Raw genomic sequence first — 26,784 nt, 5'->3', positions numbered from 1 at the left:
CTCTCCTTTTCTAAACATTTTCTTACTGGAACTGAAAGATATTTTTGACTTCTCTTGTACTTTCAAATCTCAGCTCTGGAATAAAAGAGTTATATTAGGAGCCCCAAGTTCTTTAGGTAGACAACAGTGTTAATAATGCAAAATCTGAGACCAGGAAAAGCTAGTCATACTCAATGATACCAGGGTATCCACTTTTAGAGCCTGACAGAAGTAGAAAGTATACATATATGCAGTAACCACACATTGCTTTTCTTTTTTTCTTTATCTCTCTTCCCTCATCTTTTCTTACCATATTTACCTACTGTCCTCATATCAATCAATACCACTGTTAAAGATACAGCAATGAGCCGGGCGTTGGTGGCACATGCCTTTAATCCCAGCACTCAGGAGGCAGAGGCAGGTGGATCTCTGTGAGTTCGAGGCCAGCCTGGTCTACAAAGCTAGTTCCAGGACAGCTTCCAAGACAATACAGAGAAACCCTGTCTCGAAAAAACCAAAAAAAAAAGATACAGCAATGAAGGGCTTAATTTGGCCTTTAATTTCATCAAAACTTACATACTAATATGGAAATTTTTACTTTATTACATTTGATTACACTTGGTTTTAGACTACACAGTTTCAAAAATTGTTGAATTAGCCCTGAGTCAAGTTCATCTATGTCTGTCTTTGGATTATCTTTGCAAGATTGTCTTTACAAGACCTCTTGGTCCTTTCTTTCCCTCCAGTCAACACTGAAAAGTTATACATTTGTATTAGAGTTAAATTTGTTATGTAACATTTTTGGTTCCTGTTGTACACTAGTTGATTTAAAAGGCATATCTGCTTTGAGGGGCATATGAAAAGAATTAAGCAATAGATAGAAGCAGCTGCAGAGACCCACAGTCAAACATTAGGTAGAGTTCAGGGTATCTCCCAAAGAGGGGGAGGAGTGTAGTATAGGGCCAGAGGGGTCAAGGACACCACAATAACATTACCCACAGAACTCACTGAGCAGTGGTTATAGGGGATCAAAGAGATGATCAGGGAACCTGGGTGGGTCTTACCTAGGTTCATTGCACATATGTTATGGTTTTGTGTTCTTGTGGGAGTAGGGGCTGCCTCTTACTCTTTTGCCAGCTTTGGGAACATTTTTCTTCCTGATGTGCTGTTTCACCAGTCTTGATATGAGGGTGTGTATCTAGCCTTATTGTAAACTGCTATGCCATGTTTGGTTGATATCCCTGAGAGGCCTGATCTTTTCTGAAAGGAAATGGAGGAGGTGTCGATCTAGGGGAGAGGGATGGTGAGGAAAGGGACTGGGATGAATGGAGAGGGAAGAAACTGTGATCAAGATGTATAATATATGAGCAGATGTTCTGGTGGTGGGATCAGGTACAACAGGCCCTGCTTCTGGGCCTGGGTTCCAGTGCCTGGGGATCGCCTTGGAACTGCACAGAGCTTCCAATCCCGGCACGAGCCAAGCACCCCAGACTCCAGGACTTCTCTTCCACCAACGAGACCAGGAAACCAGAGGAGCCAGGGAGACCAGGGAAGCAGCTATTCTGACAGCAGGATCAGGTAAAACAGGCCCTGCTTCTGGGCCTGTGGTCCAGTGCCTGGGGATCGCCTGGGAACTGCACAGAGCTTCCAATTCTGGCGGGAGCCAAACACCTCAGACTGCAGGACTTCTCTCCCACCAATGAGACCAGGAAACCAGAGGAGACAGGAAACCAGGGGAGCAGCTGTTCCAGCGGGATCAAGTACAACAGGATCCAGCAAAGGGTCCAGGGGACCAGGTGGGAGGCTAAGCGCCCCAGATTCCTGTTCTTCTTCTTCTCCACCCACAGGACCAGAATGAGGAAAAGAATATAAGAACTACCAGATTATTGGACTTGCTAGCACCCACCAAAAGGGAACTCTGGTCCTCTAACCACCAGACCAGTAAGGGGCTCTTTCTGCGCCCACTAGAAGAAGAGATGGGAAAGAGACAATACAAAAACACACTCAGCAACAGAAAAACAAATATGACACCACCAGATTCTAGAGACTCCACACCAGCAAGACTCCAACATTCCAATGCAAACAAAGCAGAAGAGAATGACCTTAAAACCACTTTTATGAAAATGATAGAGGCCCTAAAAGAGGATATAGGAAAATCCCTCAAAGAAATTGAAGAAAAAACAAACCAAAAAACACAAGAAATGAAAGAAAAAACAAACCAAAAAATGCAAGAAATGGAAGAAAACACAACCCAAAAAAGGCAGTAAATGGAAGAAAAAATGAACCAAAAAAAGCAAGAAATGAGAGAAAAAAACAAAGCAAAAAATGGAAGAAGAAACATACCAAAAAAGGCAGGAAATAGAAGAAGAAACAAAGCAAAAAATTCAAGAAAGGGAAGAAAAAACAAAGCAAAAAAGAATGAAATGGAAGAAGAAACAAACCAAGAAAGGCAGGAAATGGAAGAAGAAACAAAGCAAAAAATGCAAGAAATGGAAGAAAAAGCAAATCAAAAAATGCAAAAAATGGAAGAAAGAACAAACCAAAAAATTCATAAAAGGCAACAAATGGATGAAAAGATAAACCAAAATTGCAAGAAACAATACAAACAATGCAAGAGTTGAAAACGGAAATAGAGACAATTAAAAAAAACACAATCTGAAGAAAGGCAGGAAATAGAAAATCTGGGCAAAAGATCAGGTACTACTGATACAAGCATTATCAACAGAATAGAAGAGATGGTAGAGAGAATCTCAACTGTTGAAGATACACTAGGAGAAATGGATTCATCAACCAAAGAAAATGTTAAGTCCAAATATCCTTAACACAAAACATCCAGGAAATATGGGACACCATGAAAGACCAAAACTAAGAATAATAGGTATAGAAGAAGGAGAAGAAAACCACCTCAAAGAGGCAGAAAACATATTCAACAAAATCATAGAAGAAAACTTTCCAAACCTTAAGAAAGACATGCCAATGAAGGTACAAGAAGCTTACAGAACACCAAATAGAGAGGACCACAAAAAAAAAATCCCCTTGCCACATAATAATCAAGACCCCAAATATACAGAATAAAGAAAGAATATTAAAAGCAGCTAAGGAAATATACCAAGTAACACATAAAGGCAGACCTATCAGAATTACACCTGAATTCTCCATGGAAACACTGAAAGCCAGAAGGTCCTGGATAGATATTCTACCAACACTAAGAGACCATGTGTGCCAGCCCAGACTACTATACCTGGCAAAGTTCTCAATCACTAAAGATGGAGAAAACAAGATATTCCATGACAAAACTAGATTCAAGCAATACATATACACTAACCCAGCCCTACAGAAAGTTTGGAAGGAAACTCCAACCCAAGGAAGTTAACTACAACCAGAAAAACATAGGCATTAGAGAATCCCTCTCTACCAACAGCCAAAAGAACAAAAGGGTGAAATTCCACACATAATTCCACCAACAACAACCATTGCAAATCGAAGAAGAATGAGCAATCAATCGTCATTAATATCCCTTAACATTAATGGCCTTAACTCACCCATAAAAAGACACAGGCTAGCAGAGTGGATTCGAAGACAGAACCCTTCCTTCTGCTGCATACAAGAAACACACATCACCCTCAAAGAGAGACATTACCTGAGAGTTAAAGGTTGGGAAAAAATTTTCCAATCAAATGGACACAAGAAACAAGCAGGGGTAGCAATCTTAATATCTAACAAATTAGACTTTAAAATATAATCAATCAAAAGAGATGAAGGAGGTCATTACATACTCATCACAGGAGAAATCCACCAAGATGAAGTATCTATCCTGAACATCTATGCCCCAAATACAACGGCATCCAATTTCATAAAAGAAACTTTGCTAAAACTTAAATCACATATGAAGCCTCACACAGTTATAGTGGGAGATTTCAACACACCACTCTCACCACTAGACAGGAATACCAGACAGAAAATCAACAAAGAAGCAAAGGGTCTAATAGAAATAATGATCCAACTGGAATTAATCGACATCTATAGAACATTTCATCCACATAAAAAAGAATATACCTTCTTCTCAGCACCACATGGAACCTTCTCAAAAATCGACCACATACTTGGCAACATATCAAACCTCAGCAGCTACAAAAAATCGGAATAACTCCATGCATCTTTTCAGACCACCATGCTTTAAAAATAGAATTCAACAACAACACAAATTGCAGAAAACCTACAAACTAATGGAAATTGAATAATGCACACCTGTACCATTCGTGGGTCAAAGAAGAAGTAAAAAAAGAAATTAAAGACTTCCTATAATTCAATGAGAATGAAGACACAACATACCCAAACTTATGAGACACTTTGAAAGCAGTGCTGTGGGGGAAGATCATAGCACTAAGTGCCCACATGAAGAAACTCGAGAATAGTTATACTAGAGAATTAACAGCACAGCTCTAGAACACAAAGAAGCAAACTCCCCCAGGAGGAGTGGACTCCAGGAAATAGTCAAATTGAGGACTGAAATCAATAAAGTAGAAAATAGGAAATCAACATGAAGAATCAATGCAACGAAGAGTTGGTTCTTTGAGAAAAACAACAAGATAGACAAACCTTTGTCCAAACTTACCAAACAGCAGAGAGTGAACATGCAAATTAACAAAATCAGAAATGAAAAGGGGGACATAACAACAGACTCTGAGGAAACCCAGAGAATCATTAGGTCATACTTTGAAAAATGTCCTCCACAAAATTCAAAAATTTAAAGGAAATGGACGACTTGCTGGATAGCTATAACTTGTCAAAATAAAATCAAGAACACATAAGCAATTTAAATAGACCTATAACCCCTATAGAAATAGAAGCAGTCATCAAAAGTCTCCCAACCAAAAAAAGTCCAGGTCCAGATGGCCTCAGTGCAGAATTCTACCAGAAATTCAAAGAACAGCTTATACTAATTCTTCTCAAAGTATTCCACAAAATAGAAGCAGAAGGGTCTTTGCCAAACTTTCTATGAGGCTTCAATAACCTTGATCCCCAAGCCACACAAAGACACAACTAAGAAAGAGAACTTCAGACCAATATCCCTCATGAACATTGATGCAAAAATCTTCAATAAAATACTGGAAAATCGGGTCCAAGAACACATTGAAACAATCATTCACCACGATCAAGTAGGTTTCATCCCAGGGATGCAGGGATGGTTCAACATACGAAAATCCGTCAACGTAATCCACCATATAAACAAGCTGAAATACAAAAATCACATGACTATCTCACTAGATGTTGAAAAAAACTTTGACAAAACCCAACACCCCTTCATGATAAAGGTCTTGGAGAGATCTGGGATAACAGGGACATACTTAAACATAATAAAAGCTATATACAGTAAACCAATAGCCAACATCAAACTAAATGGACAGAAACTCAACGCAACTCCTCTAAAATCAGGAACAAAACAAGGCTGTTCACTCTCTGCATACTGTTTTAACATGGTGCTTGAAATTCTAGCCATTGCAATATGACAACAAAGGGGGATCAAGGAATTGGGAAGGAAGAGGTCAAACTTTCACTGTTTGCAGATGATATGATAGTTTACATCAATGACCCAAAGAACTCTACCAGGGAACTCTTACAGCTGATTAACACCTTCAGCAAAGTGACAGGCTACAATATCAACTCAAGAACATCAGTAGCCCTACTATATACAGATGATAAAAGGGCTGAGAAAGAAATCAGAGAAACATCACCTTTTACAATTGCCACAATCAACATAAAATACCTTGGGGTAACACTAACCAAACAAGTGAAAGATCTGTATTCCAAGAATTTTGAATCTTTAAAGAAAGAAATTTAAGAAGCCCTCAGAAAATGGAAAGATCTCCCATGCTCTTGGATAGGTAGGATCAATGTAGTAAAAATGGCAATCCTCCCAAAAGCAATCTACAGATTCAATGCAATCCCCATTAAAATCTCAGTACAATTCTTCACAGACCTTAAAAGAACAATAATCAATTTTGTATGGAAAAACAAAAGACCCAGGATAGCCAGAACAACCCTGTTCAACAAGGCATCACCATCCCTGACCTCAAGCCCTACTATAGAGCTATAGTCCTGAAAACATCTTGGTATTGGCACAAAAATAGACAGGTAGACCAATGGAATCGAATTGAAAACCTGGATATTAACCCACACACGTATGTCTATCTGATCTTTGACAGAGAAGCTAAAAATATACAATGGAATAAAGAAAGCATCTTCAACAAATGGTGCTGGCATAACTGGAGGCTGGCATGTAGAAGAATGCAGATCGATCCAGTATGGAGAGAGGGACCTGAAACTGACTTGTGAAGCAACCTTGTGTCTAATCTAAATTTAAACTTAAAAATAAATAATAATAAAAAATAAATTAAAATATAAACAAAAAAAGATATAATATATGAGAGAATGATGAACATTAGACAAAATAACTTAGGTCACATCCCTAAAGAATTCATAATGTAAACTTCTTGGCCAGTAAAAAAATTGCATTTATTAACTGGTAATTTTCTACCTCCTTGGTCTTTTTCTGTTAAAATTGTAGACAATTACAAAAACAAATTACCATTGTTCTCAGTGAGTTGATGGAAATTCTGACTAAAGTGAAGAGAAAAAATGACATACCTGCTGTCTCATAAAATATTATGATAAATTTTAAAATAATTACAACTAATTCACTACTTTCATGAGCATTGATGAAATATTTGATTAAAATATTTCATAGAAATATATCCTGTTTAAGTCAATCCTGAACTACCATGTTTGAGAAATTCAGTAGAAAAGTTCCATTTACTTGACTGTGAAAAAGTGGCAAAGTCTCTCCCCAAGAAAGAAACCAGGTAGGTGGAGAAAGGTTTGTGACTAGATGACTTGGTGTAGGTACGTGGTAGGATCAAAGCTCCTATCTTTCAAAGATCAAAGTTGTATTGACTATGCCAGATGCTCCACTTCTTTCCCCTTTCAATCTGTGATAATAAGTTGCAACAATGACTTGTTATGTAATTCTACAGTGTACAAACAATTGTTTAAATTTAAAACTTTTGATGTTCACCATCTTGCAGTGGTTTCAGAATATAACTGTTTAACTGAGTGAAATATTACCTGAGACCATTATCCTTAGTGAAATCATCAAGCTACAGAATGACAAGTATCATATATCTTAAACACACAGCACATGAAAGGATTGATTCTACAGAAAGAAGGAGTAAAATGGTGGCCACTGAAAACTGGAAAGTCAATAGAGAGGAAGAGACAGAATAGAGTTAATTATAGAGTTTTAGACACTCTGGTGTGCCATCATATAGAATAATAGAGTGTTATATACTTCTTAAACCTAGATGAAATGTTCTTAATGATTCTATCTTAGATAAATGATAAATGTGTTAGGAGAAAAATTTACTTAATCTGATATTTTCATAGGAAGTTCGATATATAGAAACATCATATGGTAAACATAAGTGCCTTTAAACCTTATTTATGTATCAGTTGAATAAATTTAAACTGAAAAGAAGTACAAAACTGTCTTTAAAAGTATGTGTCATTGTGATTTTATTAAAATCCTTCTGAGTAATATCATTGTAGCCTCAATCTTTATAATACTTGATGCTTTTATCTTCTATTCTTATTTGAATTTTATATCTTAATATCTTTTGTTAGTGGGAAATTATTATACAATGAATTATAATAATCAAGTTTAAATAATTGGGTATTGTCAATGCTCACCCTTCGTTTGATTTGGCTACCCAAGTGCCCTGGCTCACAATTTGAAATGTGGATGATTGGTGTCTTAATTAATAGTGAGCAATGGTGTCTTTCTATTAACTTTGTGATTTGGCCAATTAAAGCTAAGCTTCAGTGCTCAGTGCAAGCCCTGGCATTTCAGATGTCAGGGACCCTTCAGAGGTCCTCGTGGACCTAGCAGTGACATTTTAGAGGGCAGTGAATACACAAGGGCAGCATGGTATGACAATTGTCTGTTAAGATGTCAGCATATTCTAAAAACACTGATGCTAGCTAGATATACTTCTAGGAATGAAACAGCTACTGTCTGAGCACTGTGATTTAAGAAAATAGAATTCATATTAAGAGCAACTAAATGGGGGGATATTTACATCAAAACTTTAAGTTTCACACTGCTTCTTGTCTGTTTCGTGTATATGTGACCTAGTTTCACTTCTGCTATAGAGATAAAACGCAGTGCCCAAAGACAAATTGTGGGAGGAAGGGATATATTTGGCTTACAATTCTAGGTTGCAATTCATCACTGTAGGAAAATCATAGAGATACAAGCTTGAGACAATCACACTACATCCAAAGTTGAGAACACTGAGAAAAAAGTGAAACCATGCTACCCGATTGCTTGCTTATCTACCATTCCTGTCTCCTTTATAGATCCATGGCTTAGGGAACAGTGCCACCCAGAATGGACTGGTTCTTCCTATCAATTTGTAATTATGACAGTTTTGCACAGAAATGCCCCAAAACTAACCGTTTCTCAATCAAAACTCCCTTGTCAAGAGACTACAGCTTGTGTCAAATTGACTTTAAAACTTATCAGCACAATAGGTATTCTGATTTTCACAAGTATACTAAAACAAAGTAAATATTTTACATAGTTTTGTTCAAAGACAGAGTAAGAAACTTAAATAGTAAATTGATAACTTCTGAAACATTTTATTACTATAATATAATTTCTCAACATGATTAAAATATGTTGCATAAAATTTTTAATTAAAATATATAACTTATTTGACAAGCAGTGGTGGCACATGACTTTAATCCCAGCACTTGGGAGGCAGAGGCAGATGGATCTCTGTGAGTTCAAGACAAGCCTGGTATATAAGAGCTAGTTCTAGGACAGGATCCAAAGTGACACAGAGAAATCCTGTCTCAAAACACACACATGCATGCACACACACACACACACACACACACACACACACACACAAATCTTGACTGGGTTGCAATTTTTCTTTCTTATTATTTATGTAAAAGTACAGAACACTGGATCATAACATTAGGAACAAGGCAGAAATGTGCTATCTTCTTTTCCATCATACAGCCCTCAAAGTTTTAATTTAGGAATGTTTTCATCTGATCATCAGTCATATGCAGACACATGTGCCTGATTTTAAACCAAAGTCCACTTGTCCCGGTTCTTGCCTTCTTAATGCTATTCTCTAGTATACAGAATTTGGTCCAATGTCAGAACTGAGAGGAAAAAATGTATAACAAGATAAAGGAACATCTTTTTTAAAAAATACTGTTTTTTCAATGGAAAAATATAAATTTTATAGAGTGGAATTATAATTACTTAGAAAATAACTTTTCACCATAACCTTTGCCATGTGAAAAAAGTTCATGTAACCACACAATGCAACATTTGTATCTCAAAGACTTATTCATGTGATATATTGAGGACATCTCCGTGATGCAGCAATTGTGTGAAAAATGAGTAACAACAAACTAGACATGAAAAAAGCATCTCACAAAAAATTAGGGGTATCCTCCCCCAGCTAAACACAGAACTGTACTCCTGGAGCCTAGTGACAGAGATGGAGGAGTGATGAGCAAAGGGGTCAAGACCATGATGGTGAAACCCATAAAGACAGCTGACAGGATAAGGGGGAGCGCTTGAATCCCAGACTGATGCTTGAGAGTCCAACAAGAGACTGATCCAGACTCCATGAATGTAGTCTCAGTGAGAAGGGCACAGAAATCTCTGGGGCCTTGGGTAGTAGATCAGTGTTTATCATGGTTTATGAATGATCTTTGGGAGTCCATTCCAAATAGAGGGATGCTCTCTCAGCCTGGACACATGGGGAAGGGCCTAGGTCCTGCCCTGGATGAAATGACAGACTTTAGAGATCCCCCAAGGAGGGCCTCACCTTCCCTGGGGAATGATGTGGAGATTGGGAAGGGGGCTAGGGGACTGGTGGAGCGACAAGGCAGGAGGGATGGGAGAGAGTATTGGGATTGGCATGTGAAGCATTCATGTTTCTAATTTAACTAAAAAAGTTTTTAAAAAATCAGGGGTATCCTAACAATATGTAGCCTAGGAACCTGGGGACTGCTAATGTCCCAAAAAACTATGACACTCTGAAGAATAAGAAACCTACTCTTATAGCAGTGCATGCAGGAAGCATGACAGCAACTTGGTTAGAAGAGCAGAGATAGGATTCAAGTTCACCAAATGACCCTACTGGAAAAACTAGCAAATTTCAAATATGGTTACTTAATTACTTAGTAGTGACATATCAATATTAATTTATATCTCTTGATAGGGTTCCTAAGGCATCATAAGATATTAATATTAAGACAATCTTGATGAAGAATATAGCAGAGCTAGAGAGTGTTTCCAAATGCAGGTCATATGAGGAGAACCCTGTAAATGAGAAAGAGAATCTGCAGGCTTATGAACCGAGGTTTGCATGCTCTCTCTTTTAATTATTTTATTTTTGAGATTACAATGTAACCATTCTACCTCCGTCTCCCATTTCCTCTAAGCCCTTCTATATATTTCTTCCTAGTCTCTTTCAAGTACACACACACACACACACACACACACACACGAAATGCTACATCCATATAATGTTTCCTGTGTTTGTGTTTTCAGGGCTGACCATTTGGTGTTGGATAACCAATTGGTGTGTTCATCCCTAGGTAAGACTATTTCTGCCACTCAGTACTCTGTTTTCAAAATCATGTATCAAGGGTTTTCAGCATGGTCTTGAGAATTCCATCATGAGTTTCTTCTCTATGCCCTTAATTTCTGAATCATTTTGCAAACTCAGTGACTCTCCCTTAGTCAAGATATTTTTGTACCTTCTAGAGAAGACCTTGTAGAAAATATCCACCTCTCTGTGTGAGTCTCTTCATTTCGTTCCTGTAGTGTCTTTTCATTTAGAAAATTCTCTAAAGGAAAGATGAAAACAAAGCTGTGGCTACATTCCCATATGCCATCAGTTTTGAACATCACCTTTTCAATTCCCCAACACAGGTGTATGGATTCCACACACATAGTCTCCTAAGTTAATATACATAGTAAATATTTCATTAGCTTTGCTAATGAATGTCTCATGGAATCATTCATCTAACGCACTACATTTTTTTTCTTTTCCGAGCTTCAACACACCCACTTCTTAAAAACACAGTGTTACATCTTTTCTCATGAGTCTGCACTCTGCAATAAACTACTTCAGAAAACACAAGTCTTTAGATACATGCTGTTCACGCATTGTCAGATGCTTATGTGCATATTGTAGATATTTAGCTGCACAATTTAGGAAAACATTTTTATTTGGTGTTGGAGAACGAATCCAATATCTTTACACATGCTTGAAAAGGCTTTACCACTGACCTTTGCTCCTGGTCTTGAAATATTTACCCTATTCTCATGTAAGAGAAATATTTGGCAAATATTTATATTAAGACAAATATATAATTATTACATAATTGTATTAATATAGATATATACACACATAATATTTAAAATGTACTTTGGTGAACATTTTGCAACCTGCTACTTTAAATCAGTTAAATATTATCATAAAATACAATAAAAGCCTGAATATACATTAAATGTACTTGCAATTACAAAAAAGAACAAAATGCTTCGAAGCTCCTTGCTTTTGCACAAGATAAAATTCAAAGTATTTTCAGTTTTGCACTTATATTATTGCCTTGACCTTCTCTCTTATCTTGTCTATTATGAAGCAATTGCATAAAAAGTTTTTAATCATCTGCATTCATATCATCCATTGTTCCCATTTCCGGATTTCCACTGCTTTTCATTCCTTTTCCTGTGAAGGACAGGCAGCTTTGGTAGTGCGAACTCAGGAAACTGTGATGACTTTAATGTATTGGAATCCAGTTCTCCCCCTTCACACTAGTTTGTCGAGTGCTTCACCCTCTAATAGAAGTTTAATGAGATTTGCTACCTGGAAGAATTTTGGGGGGTGCAATGCAGCTCTGCTACATCTCTAAGTATCAGTTCTCTCAACTTTCTTGTGACATTGCTGAAATTACACATCCTCTGAACTGCAACACTGTAGTTCCTTACTAAGTGTGTAAGTACCTGCATGATCTTTTCTTCTGAGAATGACAACTACGAAGTATTTCCTCCAAAAGTCAAACAGTATTTTCCTGTCTTCAGCTGGCATATTTCACGGGGTATAATTGCCAACCAATGATGCTGTAGACCACAAATTGAATGTTTTAGTTGCAAAATTGCCTTTTATGCATCAGCATACTTTTATTTGTTCAACCGTTTGTTGACTGACAGCTTGATATATCTCTGTCTGCTGGTAATAATGCTTCTGTGAACTTGGCAGTGCACATGCTTCTTTGAGGCCCTGACATCATTGAATATGGCTACATAGGAGTGGATTAATAAATCTTGTGACATTTAGTAAAGCTGAGTATGTCTTGTGTACTTGGTCATCCCTTGTCTTGACTAATATTTATTCAAGTTTTCTTCCATGTTGGGTATCTATTGTTTTTGTGCTACTATTGAGTTTAGGTGATATTCACACTTTGGATATCAATCACTGTGCGTTCATGATCACCAAATGCTTCTCATTATCCCATTAGGCTGTAAAGAACCTCCCATACCCGGTCTTACTTGTATTTCCTTGTCCTCCCTTTAGGTTTCTAGTCATGTTTCTGACAGGCAACAAATATCCTCACTAAGAAGTGAGAATGGAAAATTTGTGAGCCAGTGAAACTACTGTTGTGATAATTAATAGAATTTATCCAATATACAGAGTATACTGAAGATGCATTTAGAATATATCATAAAATGGTTTTGCTTGTTGATAAATTTTAGTCAGGATGGTTGGATTGTAAAGAAAATAACCCATGACACATATATTCCTCCCACCCTTTTTGTGTTAATCCAGTCACCATTTAACTACAAACATGGAGACAGATACCTTAAAATATGCTATAAAGCAGCGAATATGTCTGTACTATCTGCCTAAGTGATGATGTTGAGCTGAAAACATACACGCTGAGAAACATGTATTAAGGTCAAAAGAAAATTCTATTTTTACTAAGGTGCCTGGTTCTTTCTGAGATTTTAGAAGAATCTCTAATTTGAACATATTTTCTTTGCAAAGAAGTTCCAAAATCAACTGAAAAATTATACATCTATCTTAGTTTGGGTTTCTATCACTGTGAGGAGACACCATGACCACAGCAGCTCTTATAAAGAAAACATTTAATTGATAGTTTTTTGCTTACATTTTCAGAGACAAAGTCCATTATAATCATGAGGGGGAGCATGGCATCATACATGCAGGCATGGTGCTAGAGTTGAGAGTGCCCCATCTTGACTCAGAGGCAACAGGAAGTTCACTGACTCCCAGGCTGTATCCTGAGTATGTGAAACCTCAAAGTTCACCCAACAGTTACACACTTCCTATAGAAGATGTGGCCAAGATTAAATTTGTGTCCTTCAGTTTCAAGGTCTGGAATAAAGGAGTGTGTTATCCAGTCTCCTCCAACAAGACCACACTTCCTCCACCAAGGCCAAACCTCCTAATAATGCCACTCTGTATGACTTTATAAAAACAAAATACATTCAAACTACCACACTATCTTAGAGCACAATTAATTGTAAATAAACTACTCAGTGGTTTCTGAATATCAATTATATATTTATGGATAATCATTTATCCTCAAATAAGATCAGTTCCAAATAAATATTAAAATATATAATTTCTGGAAGACAAATTAAAAATCCAATCATCTGGATTGTGAAATTTAGTTTTTATTTTATTTTTTTCAGACAGGGTTTCTCCATATTGTTTTGGAGGCTGTCGGTCTAGCCCAGCCTCGAACTCACAGAGATCTGCGTGCCTCTGCCTCCCGAGTGCTGGGATTAAAGGCGTGTGCCACCACCGCCCGGCAAAATTTAGTTTTTATTAAAATAATGTAATAGACAACATTTCATCTTTTAAAACTATTATCATGAAGCTCAGAATAAAAAAGGATTATGCTGATTAAAACTAGAATACATGGGAAAAGTATTCTCTTAAATGTAGTTATATATTTGCAGTTTTTGTTACTTTCCAGTTTTAATAAAATATATTTTTCTTGAACAAGTATAGCAATATGGTCTGCAATATCATTAAATTCTATGAAAAATTCCAAAGGTTGATACTTTCATACAGCGTGACCTGGGAAAGTCCTGCACCATAAATCAGTGGGGCTTTGAAGAGTCTATTAGTAGGGGTGATTCCCAGGAACACCCTATCCACAAGGAATAAGAATTTCCTCAGATAGAGCCCTAGAGATTCTTAGATTACATTTCCCAGATAAACTCAAGGCAATTTAATTTGAGAACAAATTATTTAAAGGCAATCACTTCTTTTCAGAATCTTTAAAGAAAGATCAAGCAGACATGGTTATCTCTTCTGAAGTGAATGATGACATCTGATCTTCAGGCTAGAGACAATGACTTACTGAAAGACCCCTACCCAGGACCCCCTAGGAAAAGAAAAGCAAGGCCAGGCCTTTGCCTAATGAGAAAACCCAGACCAGGTGCCTCGCCCAGCCGGCAGGATATCAAGCAGGATCTGTGGTCACCAGAGCAGTCATGCGACCCGGATAATAATTGCTGAAGCATGCCAGGGTCTTTTATGTGGCAATACACCTAGTCCTTGGCAACTACCCCTGTCCCCAGCTGTGTCTATGATCACCAAAGTAGTCATGGGACCTGGATAATAATTGCTGAAGCATGCCGGGGTCTTTCATGAGGTAATACCAGGAAACTTAGTCAGTGGGAACTACCCGTGCCCCCAAGATGAGCCAATGAAATGCCTGTTGCTATGCTGATACTTATGTAACCATTAAAACTCTATAAATATTGTGCTCCCTGCAAGCCCAGTATGCTCTGCACCAGAGTTGCAGTAGCATCCACATGTGCCTGTGTACTCAATAAATCACCTCTTGCATTTGCAGCCAGTGGTCTGGCCCTGGTTCTTGGGAAGAGGGTTCAGTTCAGTGCCCGGCTCTTTGATGCCGAGGTCTTTCATTACAAACTAGGTGTGCATGGAATAATCCAGTCCAACCATATTATCTCTTTAGAGACCCAAAGGGTTTGACCTCTGTAATGTCATTTGTCTTAAATGTTCTATAGAGGCTATTTAAGACTTAACCACAGAATTCAGAAATATATAGGCTCCAGGGTTTATTTATCACATTTTGCAAAGACTTAATTTTTGTTCTATTATTCTTGATCCTTCTTTTTCTTGATCCTTCTAGCCCCTCCTGTCCTTTCTCCTCTCTCTCTATTGGCTGCTTAGCTCTTTATTATGCCACTGAGTGTTTTAAAGAGGCAAAGGATCACAGCTTCCAAGAGTTAAACAAATGCATCCTAAACAAAACCAACACATTTTTACATCTTTAAACAAATGTTCCAGTGTATGAACAAATGTAACATAACTTAAAATAATATTCTAAAACAATTCTTCAAAGTTATCATGCCAATTTAACACAAATGTATCAAGGGTCTGTTGCTCATTATCTGTTCACATTCTCTATTATTTACGACTTGTTAAAATTTGCCTGAGGGTACAGAAAGCACAGCTAGCCACAGGCTATAGAGACAGGCAATGAAGATACACACCATTAATCCCATCAGTCATACTAGCTAGCTATAGAGCCAGGCAGTGTTGGCACACACCTTTAATCCCAACACTCAAGGCTACCCTGAGCTACATGAAATTGATCCAGTCCTTAAGAGAAACAGCTCACACAAAGGTGATGTCAGCACTCAAACTCACATGTCTTTAATCCCAGGATTTGAGAGCTATGAAAGAACGAGCACAGTCAGTCTACAGGATTTTATTCTTCACCCACACTGACAACAGGGCAGCCCTTTCAGCTTGAGGTAGAGGTAAGAGCTAGTAGCTGGCTGCTTTCCTTCTCTGATCTTCAGCTTGAAGCTCGAATCCAGTATCTGTTTCTGGATTATATTATTCATGTTACAATTCTTATGTTTGTCTTTTATCTTTTGGAATGAAAGAATGACTAGGTTTTGTTCTGATTTGTATTTTACTGATGACTTATGAAGTTAAGAAATTTATTATGACTGCTAGCCTCAACATTTTTTAACGTATCATTTTCTCATGCATTTAGTTAGAAACAATTCTGTTAAAAATCTTTTTCAAATAAACCTGAACTTGAAGTCTGTGCTATTTATGGTAGTGTTTGTACACTGATTTATTACCATTCTCAAAATCATAGTTTACTTTACCTGTATTTTTTAGGGTTAGATTTAATGTGTCATAGAGTACTATCATATCCAATAAAGGGATATGTCCTTAGATATTCCAATAAGTGAGATAAAAATAGAGTGATGATGGACAAATTTTTCATTTCCAGGGTAGAAAAATGAGTTCTGATTTTTCCATTATATTTCTTCTCAAAACAAACCATAATGCATCATTTTTATAATGAGTTGAAGATGGGACTGCTGAGAAGCAAGCAGTGAGATGTTGGCCAGTTCTCTAAAGAGCTAATGAGCTATAGTTTCAAGCTATGAGATTATTCCAAAAGGACAATTTAAGACTGATACTTAATAATCAGTAGTGCTTAACATGAATTTTTCCAATACACAAGATAGTTGTCAACTCCCCCAATCAATTACAACAAACAAAATCATGGACCCTTGGTGATGTGTGCGTTCTGATTTTGGAACCTGTGATATGTTTCTAAAGGCAGATAAGGTAGCAAATAGAAAGAAGGCTGCTAAGCAGCTCAATTTATGATAGAGATTAGCCCAGATAATCTCAGTGGAGTTGTGAGGATTCTTATAGATGAAAGAAGAAGTCCAAAAATTAGTATTCAATTCCCTGTATGTAAGAAATAACCTTCCTGTTCCCCCATGACCTACTCTCTCTTCCTCTTCTACCCCACTCTTATTCCCAGCTCCTACTCCCCCCCACCCCTCCCTGAGTTCCCCATCTGTTCAGAGGATCTGGCCTCATTCCTCTTCTCTTGGGTACTATGCATATATGCATATCTTTTAGGTTCTTTACTGTTTCCCAGACTCTGTGTCAGTGAAAGTGCAGACTGGCACTATCCTGATCCATGTCTAAAATCCATATATGAGTGAGTACATACCATGTTTGTCTTTTTGTTACTGGGTTACCTCACTCAGGATGGTTTCTTCCAGTGCCATCCATTTATGTGCGAATTTCAAGATTCCATTGTTTTTTTTTTCTGCTGAGTAATACTCCATTGTGTAAATGTACCACATTTTCTCTATCCACTCTTCAGTTGAGGGACATCTAGGTTGCTTACAGGTTCTGGCTATTGCAAATAATGCTGCTATGAACATAGTGGAGCAGATGCCCTTGTTGTATGAATTTGCTTCTTTTGGATATATGACTAAGAGTGGAATTGCTGGGTCTTGTGGTAGATTGATTCCCATTTTCCTGAGGAATCTCCATACTGCTTTCCAAAGTGGCTGTACAAGTTGGCACTCCCACCACCAATGGAGGAGTGTTCCCCTCTCTCCACATCCTCTCCAGCATAAATTGTCTTCGGAGTTTTGATTTTAGTCATTCTGACAGGAGTAAGATGGTATCTCAGAGTTGTTTTGATTTGCATTTCCCTGATGGCTAAGGATGTTGAGCACTTCCTTAAGTGGGGGGGGTGTAGAATAGGGGGAAAGAGAATCACAGGTTAGAAGACAGATCAGGCACCAATGTGACCTCTAGTAATCTAAAGGGATGACTCCAATTGGTAAGCTAAGCAATAGTGGAGAGAACACCTCGAATGCCCATTCCTGATAATGAACTACACGTCTATAACCATCCGGGAGCCTTCATCCAGTGACTGACTGAAGCAGAGGCAAACACCCACAGTTAAACACTAAACTGAACCCACGGAACCCAGTACAGAGAGTGAGGAGCGAGGAGCAAATTGGCAAAGAATGGGCTGGCAAAACTAGCAGAGACAGCTGATCTGAACAGGGGAGAGCTCTTGGACCCCAGAACAACAGTTAGGAGGCCATCATGGGACTGATCCAGACCCCTGAATGTGAGTGTCATTGAGGAGGCCTGGGCAACCTATGCGGCCCTGAGCAATGGATCAGGGTTTATCCCTTGAATACAAACAGATATCATGTGTCCATAGCACAAAGAGGGATGCTCTCTCAGCCTGGACTCTTAGGGAAATGCCTGAACCGTACCCTGAGTGAAATGACAGACTCTAGATATTCCCTATGTGGAAGGAAATGACAATAGGGTGGGAGGCTGGGGGGGGATAGGGGTGTGCGAGAGGAGGGAAGGCAGAGGGAACTGGTAGTGACACATAAAACAAGCTATTTAAAATTAAAATAATAAAAAAAGAAAGAACCAAAACCAAAAACAAACAAACACAAAACACTACTGAAGGAGCCAAGTAAGTAGGTGCCTCTAGGATTGGGGAAGATCCTAAGGAAATCAGTTTTGACTTAGTGAGGTTTCTTTTTATGTTGTTGTTTTGGTTTTATTTCCAACCAACTCACCTGGAAGACATAAAAATGTATTTTATGGAGGGACATCTTGGTTGCTTCCAAGTTCTGGTATTACAAATAATACTGCTATGAACATAGTGGAACATATGTCCTTCTTGTGTGAATGTGAATCTTTTGGATATGTACCTAAGAGTGGACTTGCTGGGTCTTGTGGTAGGCTTATTCCCATTTTTCTGAGGAATCTCCATACTGATTTCCATATTGGCTGAACAAGCTGGCATTCCCACCAGAAGTGGAGGAGTGTTCCCCTTTCACCACAACATCTCCAGCATAAATTGTCATTGGTTTTTTGATTTTAGTCATTCTGACAGGAGTAAGATGGTATCTCAGAATTGTTTTGATTTGCATTTCCATGATGGCTAAGGATGTTGAGTACTTTTTCAAGTACCTCTCAGCCATTTTAGACTCCTCTATTGAGAATTCTCTATTTAGTTCTGTAGCCCACTTTTAATTGGATCCTTTGGTGTTTTGGACACTTGCTTCTTGAGTCCTTTGTAAATTTTGGAGATCAGCCCTCTGTCAGATGTGGGGTGAGTGAATATCTTTTCCCATTCTGTGGGCTGCCTTTTTGTCTTGCTGAGTGAATCCTTTGCTTTACAGAAGCTTCTCAGTTTCAGGATGTCCCATTTATTAATTGTTGACATCACTGTCTGTACTACTGGTGTTATGTTCAGGAAGCTGTCTCCTGGAACAGTTAGTTCAAGGGTACCTTCCACTTTCTCTTCTAATAGGTTCAGTGTGGACGAATTTATGTTGAGGTCTTTGATCCATTTGGACTTAAGTTTTGTGCATGGGTATAGACATGGATCTATCCACATTCTTCTATATGCCAGCATCCAGTTATGCCAGTACCATTTGTTAAACATACTTTTTTTCTTCCATTGTATATTTTCCTTATTGTTCTAGCTAGAACTTCAAGTACAACATTGAAGAGGTATGTGGAGAGCCTTGTCTTGTTCCTGATTTTAGTGGAATCACCTGAAGTTTCTGTCCATTTAGTTTGATGTTGGCTGTTGGTTTACTGTATATAGCTTTTATCATGTTTAGGTATGTTGCTATTATCCCAGATCTCTCCAATACCTTTACCATGAAGGGGTGTTGGATTTTCTCAAAGGCTTTTCCAGTATCCAGTGAGATGATCATGTGATTTTTTGTTCCTCAGCTTGTTTATATGGTGGATTACATTGATGGATTTTCATATGTTGAACCAACCCTGCATCCCTGGAATGAAGCCTACTTGATCATGGTGGATGCGTTTTCTGATGTGTTCTTGGATCTGATTTGCCAGTATTTTATTGAGTATTTTTGCATCAATGTTCATGAGGAAAATTGGTCTGAAGTTCTCTTTCTTAGTTTGTCTTAGTGTGGCTTGGGTATCAATGTTATTGAAGTGTTGTAAAAAGACTTTGGCAAAGACACGTCTGCTTCTATTGCACGGAATACTTTCAGGGAAAACCAGAGGAGAGAGTGTGGAAGACAATAAGAGGTAGAGGTCAAGGATGCCTATGGAGATATCATATCCCTAAACATGAAAAGCAAAATGTACCCATGAAACCTCTACTGTATAGTTCTCTGAATAAAACCAGCAAAATGAAAACAGTAAGAGATATGCACATGGGGTCAGTAACAGAGAGATACAGGAGACTACACCTATATGAAGAGCCATGAGATGTAAAGAGCAGTTGAAAGAGAGTTAATTGTCCCCAGGGAGAAGCTCCCATATGGGTTGCAATCGCAAGTGGTCTGTCCTAAACACACACTTTTGAGCAAAACTACATAGACTCAGTATATTATATATACATGTGTGCATATATATAACAATAATATGTTTAAGAAAAGATAGGAGAGGGAAGAGTTGGGTATGTTGATACATATATGAAACGATTAAATTTCTTAGTTAAAAATAGCATAAAGATGCTCTGATACCTTGATAGAGATCGTAAATAAATGTTTGTTATTGTTTCTGAATAGAAGATTCTAGAATTTTCTTCATTTCAGCATACAAATGAGAATTTCTGCCTGTGTGATAAATGTTGGAGGTTGTTAAAGTAAAGCAGGAACTGCTTAGTAATTTTTTATGAAAAAAATAACAGTTTCTTTAAGTTAACCAAAGTCATGGTCCCAGATGGTAGTGTATAAACTTACCTTTTTCCTAATGCATTGTTAATCCCGAAATTCTCCAGACCAAAAAAAAAACTAAACTAAAAACAAAGAAACAAAAAGAGTTCTACCATTTTGGCCAATTTTAAGCAAGCTTTTTCAAATTTTAAATACTGACTGTAAAGATAATCGGTGCACTTGATGAGGGTATAGGTAACTATTTATTGTGGCAACCACTTACAAGAGAAAACTGGCAACCAAGGTGAATCAGCAGCTTTCGCTACAGGACTGGAAGCTGGAAAGACAGAGTGCCTTTCTCCTGCACCACCTTTTATTACTACCTCCTTCCTGCCTCTGGCCACGCCCAAAGTGACACAGTCCTAATGTCTCTTCCTACAACTGACCAATATGGAATCTGCTCAGAGCCATCACCTGGAAGCTTTCCAGGTAAGCGGCTTCAAGACATGTGTTGGTGAAGCTTATATGGGCAAATCCCACAGGCTACCACACTTTCTCATTAAGTTTCTTTGTTTCCAAGACTTCAACTGCCAGAATCCCAGGAAGTTACCTCGTCCATCCTTTAAGAAGTGTTATCTTTCCTCAGAATTCCAGAAAGTTACTTGGTCTGAGAGGAGCTATTTTCTTTCAAAAACTACAGTTCCCAGAATTCCGGGAAGTTACCTGGTCTTTGTGCATGTGGATTTAACTTTGAACCTGACAACATGTTTTTACCTTTGAAGAAGCAAAACAATCATCAGAGTGCAGAGTGAGTTTCTTTTCTGCCTGATCCCACCACACTTCAGCCCCAAATAAATACACAAAGGCTTATATTAACTATAAGCTCTTTGGCTGATGGCTCAGGGTTCTTGCTGGCTAGCTCTATCCTAATTATTAACCCATTTCTATTAATCTAAGTATTTCCATGTGCTCTTGGCTTACCCAGAAATGTTGCAGCATGGCATGTTACATTGCTGCTACATGGCTTCTCATGACTTCTCTTTGCCTCCTCTCCCCAGAATTCTCCTTGTCTGGTAGCGCTGTCTAGACTTCCTGCCTGGTTACTGGCCAATCAGTGTTTTCTTCATCAACCAATATGAGAAACACATATACAGAATGATATCTCCTATCATCAGAGCAGATATAGACACTAGTGAGATGACATATGCACAGTTGAAGTCAGAACAACAATTGAGCAAATACAGCAGTTTAAAAGAAAAAGGTACATTACAAATCTGCTGTGTACCAGATGCAGGAAATTAATTTTTTTTCTGTCTATGTATTTTTCAAAGAATAGATTCTGCTATAAGTAGCTTAATTTTTTAGTAATTTGCATTTTTAAACAGTTATTAAAATTAAATATTTCACAATCTACCTCCATAGAGTACTTGATTCTATCACTATGTGTTGAACAAAAAATAATAAGAATAACAAATACTTATTACATATGGAATTACCTTATAAATTATGTCCACCATCAATATTTACTTGTAATATATAAACACACTGACAAAGTATAAGGGTTTAATGTGAGACATTTCAAAATTGCAGCATTAATAAAAATCATTCTTGTGAGATCAAGGGAAATCATACTTAATATATGTTTCTTCACTTTCTTCTATACCTATTATTCTTAGGATTGGTCTTTTCAGTTTTTGTTTTGTTTTATTTTGTTTTTAACAGGTCTTGCCTCAAGTTTATTTGTAAAAACAGGACAGGGCACGATCACCTGCGGATAGTGTGTAGGTGTGTCACAGCAGTCCATCTGTCTTCACAGTGGCAGAAACCTTTTTCTATGGGGCCTTCACAGGGGCCTGGGCACCTTTGGGAGCCTGAGCGGAAGCCTGAGTCTTAGCTGGAGTGGAGGTCTCTGCCTTGGTTTGAGCCTTAGGCTTTGATTGGCAGAGTCTACGACTCTTGGAAATATCGTTTCTAATCTGCTTCCCAAGCTTGGGGTGAGCGATGAAAGCAAGGTGGCTGAGTTTGTGGTTGGGCCCTTTGGCATCTTGAGCTTCACTACCTTGGGCTTCAGCAGGTCCTTGATGGCCTCTGCGCATGCGCTCATGGCCTTGGTATTGTTTGCCTGCATCTTCTTCAGGCCTTTCTTGTTGTGCTTCTTGGCAAAGCGCATATTCCTCAGGAACTTGGGTTCGACCCCCTGAGAGATTCATATCTTTGTGATCAGGGTTTCTTGATGCCATTTCTGTGCTATTTCCTGGACTGGTTATGTGTGGTATGGTTCTTAGACTTGGTCATGTCTGAACGGTATCCGGTGTCTCCCGAAGTGGCTGGGACCGGAAGAGAAAGAGCAGGATTGGTCTTTTCATGGTGTGCCATATTTCCTGGATATTTTGTGTTAGGGATTTGTTGGATCTAAGATTTTCTTTAGTCTATTAATCTATTTCTCCTACTGTATCTTCAATGCCTGAGAGTCTATCTTCCATCTCTTGTATTCTGTTGTTTATGTTTGCATCTGTAGTTTCTGGTCATTTACACAGCTTTTCTATTTCCAGCATTCCCTCAGTTTGTGGTCCTGTTCCAAATGATATGACAGACTTTGATGATCTCCCATAGAAGGCCTCACCCTCCCTGGGAAGGAGAAAGGGGATGGGATAGGGAGTCGGTGGGTGACAGGGGAGGAGGGGAGGGAGGGAGAAGAGGGTTGACATGTAAAACAAGCTTGTTTCTAACTTAAATTTAAAAAGAGGATAAAAATGGATGTTGAGCTATACTATGAATGCATGCAGCTTTAATTTTGTTCAATGCTGGTTACCAAAATAATCTTTTTTCACTTTATTTTAAGATGAAAAAAGAAACACAGAGAAGAAAATAAATTTTTAAAAAAGTTTTTTAAGAGACTGAAAAGAACTGCCAAAGGTAACAAACTTCACTGTATTAACACATCAGCTAAAGCTAAATAGAAAAATACTTTTTAGTTGTAAGTCAAGGGAACTGCTTTAATTTTGTCTTTTTTCTGAAAGAGATCAGATTAATCATTGTATGGATAATTCTGATCCCTTGACAACAGAAAAAACTCCTAATAACTTAGTGCCATTACATTAATATTCTTACTGCAATAATTTGTCCTAATATATTATTGTAAAAGATATTTGTCCTCTATGCCAAAATATGAGTATAATGATGATCACCTCTAGAGAAGAAAACTCCAGGTTTCTAATATCACTAAGGAAGAGATTTGTTTAAAACTTAAACTGAAATTATGCTTCCCAATGAAAAATCAATCTGAATGCTAAAAAGGAACTTTTTAAAATTTTCTGAGATTAATAGTATATGAGTGACAATGGAAGGTAACAGGAGAAACCCACACTGAGTCACTGCTGGATACACAGTAGCTCTAGGACAATAATTATGATTATAAGTGATGACACTTCCCTTATCACACCAAAGTTCAGGGAGATTCTAGAACAATAGTTAGCAAACAGATACAGTGACCTGAGTTAGCATGCTTCAAGAAAGAACAAAGTTTTACAGGTGTTCAATGTACTGTAAATAGCAGGCATGGAAAATTTACAAGATAATCCTCAGCGTCCAAAATGTTCAGCTAATCCACTGCAAGATAAGCTAACTGATTCCACCTTGAAAATATGTTTTCATAAGTGTTCTTACCAATAAAGATATCCTGAACCAGTTTTCAGTCTTGGAGGACTGCCAGCAAGGATCTACATATTTTCCTAGCTGTTTTTTAAAAATATATTGTTGGTGGAAGTTTCTGTCCTGTAAACCACTCCTAAGTAACCATACAGAAGCTTAATATTAATTATAAATGATTGATCAATAACTCAGGCTTGTTACTAGCTAACTCTTGGATTAAATTGACACATATTTCTTATCTATGCTTTTCCTTTTCCTAGTATGACATGTCCATCTTGCTTCTCTCTGTGTCTCCTTTCAACTCCTTCTTCCCATAATTCTGCTTGGTTTTCCCACCTAACCTCTACCTATCCAGCTATTGACCACTGAGCTTTTTTATTAAATCAAGCACAGTGACATACACTGTAGAGGAATATTCTACAATATATTATACATACAGGAGCTCTCTGATTATCATGAGGTGCTACAAATCATGATACAAGTTCACTATATTGCTGACAATGTAGCAAGGGGTTACAATACCTGCAAATTTTCTAAAAGCTTGATTGTCAGGACACCCCAGATTAATGCTGTATAAGTAAAAGGATAGTTTTACTTTCCATGACTGATTGAGCCTGTTGGAATTGGAATTTGGAAGAAAACAGTTGCCACATTACAATAGAATATTTAAGCTTATTTAGTAGATTATTTCTAACAATACATGAAGGATGAATTATTCTTTAGCAGTCCAAGATCTGATACAATTAATTTTATGATTCAGGCCTTTCAATTAGCTGAGTAAATGTATCTAAAATACCTGTGATAGGCTGAGGAGTGTGTTTGTCCATCCTTCTCACACAATGTTACACAGTTATCTGATTTGTACACTGTTGTTGTTTTGTAGCAGTGGCTGCAGTGAGGAATGAATCACAGAACTCAAACCCACATAGGAGTTTATTAGGAAAATGGGGTGGGGGGGGAATTGTGTCTGTCTACTGGGAAAGGAAGTGAGGAAGGGGAAGATGGGCTGGCGGAGCTTTCTTGCATAAAACGGAAACTGAGCATGTGCTTTAGGTAGCCTTGTGATGCATGATATGGTGGCATAAGGCCACAGGGCCCCTGAGCTGGCTAAGTATTTGCCTGACTGCTGGTGGAGGGCTCTTGCTGGCTGACAGTGGGCCTGGTCATCATAATACTGGGATGTTAACATATGCATCATCTGTTCCACCATGATATGAAACAGATTCTTATGTGCATTAAAAATCTATCTACAATATTAGCTTCTCAACATTGTTGTCTGTGGAGCATTTGTGTTAAATGCCTTATAATGTAGTTCCGTCAAGTGCATAATTCTCTGAAAGTTCAGCTTTTATGTTAACAGTTAGGAAACCAGATTCTTCTCAAGATTATTTAAGTATTTATCTGGATTACTTTTAGTTACTTTGTTGTTTCATTTAAAAACAAACCTATAATATAATATAAAAACAAATAAACTAATAGAATAAAGTGGAAATGTGACTTTTCTTTTTTCTTTTAACCCAAATGGGTTCAGTTGCTTACAAAATAATTCACCTATTACCTTGTGGTGTGAAATGTTATCTGTACAGTTTACTGCAACTATGTATTTGAGTACATCCCTAGCTTTATTACACTAAAGATGTAAATTACCACAGTATCTTAAGAACATTTTGCTTGGTAGCCCCAATCCAACCCGTTCCTCTGGTTGCCAAGGGCAAGCCCTCCCTTGGAGCTGCCTCAGTCCAGACTCCAACCTGAAAAAAACCTGCCTTTGGCAGTTCCACACCTGGAGGGCATTAAGATCCCCCACCGGTGGTTCCTGGTTTCCTGTTCCCCTATGGCCACCCAGGAATGCTTTGCTCAGATTAAACCTGGATTTATTCGGTCTGATTGGTTTATTGCAGCACCAGTAGTGGGTTTCCATTAACTGTTCCACTAAATGGGATTTTTAAACTTAACATCTGTTGCCTAAGCCTAGCAGAGTTGAGTTTCCGGCTACCGGCTCGCCATGGAAAACCATGCTTCCGTCAAGCCAGCTGACTTGAGACTTCCTCGGTAAGTTCCCTAACACCAAACCATCAGCCCATATGGGATGCAGGATCCCGTCCTATTCCAGTGTGCTTGTTAAGACACTGCAGTGCTGGGCAGTTGGCCTGTTCTGGTAGGCATCCCATTCAGGAATTTCCCAAATCTGCTACTGACCCAGACTACCTCGGAGGATGCTCCAGTATAGTCTCTGTGTCTGCCGTTTACAGCTTGTGTAATTGGGTACTTTTGGGTCCAAGCACAGCCTATCAAATCCATCCAAACCCGGGACTATCTCACCATACATTAGTTTGGGCTACCCTAGCCAGGTTGATGAGCACTGCATTCCTGCCCACCCTACCACCACCACCTACCACCTCCCCACTCCCCACTACCCCCACCCTGCTGTCGGTCTCTTTTACTTTTTCTCTAGTCTCCCAACTTTTAGCAGCAGGCGATTCTCCTCGCTTCTCTGTCTCCCTGTACTTCCTGCTTTCTCCAAACGCTTTCCGAATTTCCGA

The 26,784-nt window shown here is 38.2% G+C and overlaps 1 pseudogene; it reads right to left on the bottom strand.

Moving 5' to 3' along the window:
• Positions 1-22,308: 22,308 nt before the first annotated feature.
• On the bottom strand, positions 22,309-22,885 carry LOC101826358 (annotated as a pseudogene).
• Between the last annotated feature and the right edge of the window lie 3,899 nt (positions 22,886-26,784).

The sequence above is a fragment of the Mesocricetus auratus genome, unplaced genomic scaffold (assembly GCF_017639785.1).
Source record: "Mesocricetus auratus isolate SY011 unplaced genomic scaffold, BCM_Maur_2.0 Super-Scaffold_100029, whole genome shotgun sequence".
Classification (NCBI taxonomy): domain Eukaryota; kingdom Metazoa; phylum Chordata; class Mammalia; order Rodentia; family Cricetidae; genus Mesocricetus; species Mesocricetus auratus.
The sequence above is the reverse complement of the archived record's forward strand: the minus strand, read 5'-3'. Positions and strand labels throughout refer to the sequence as shown.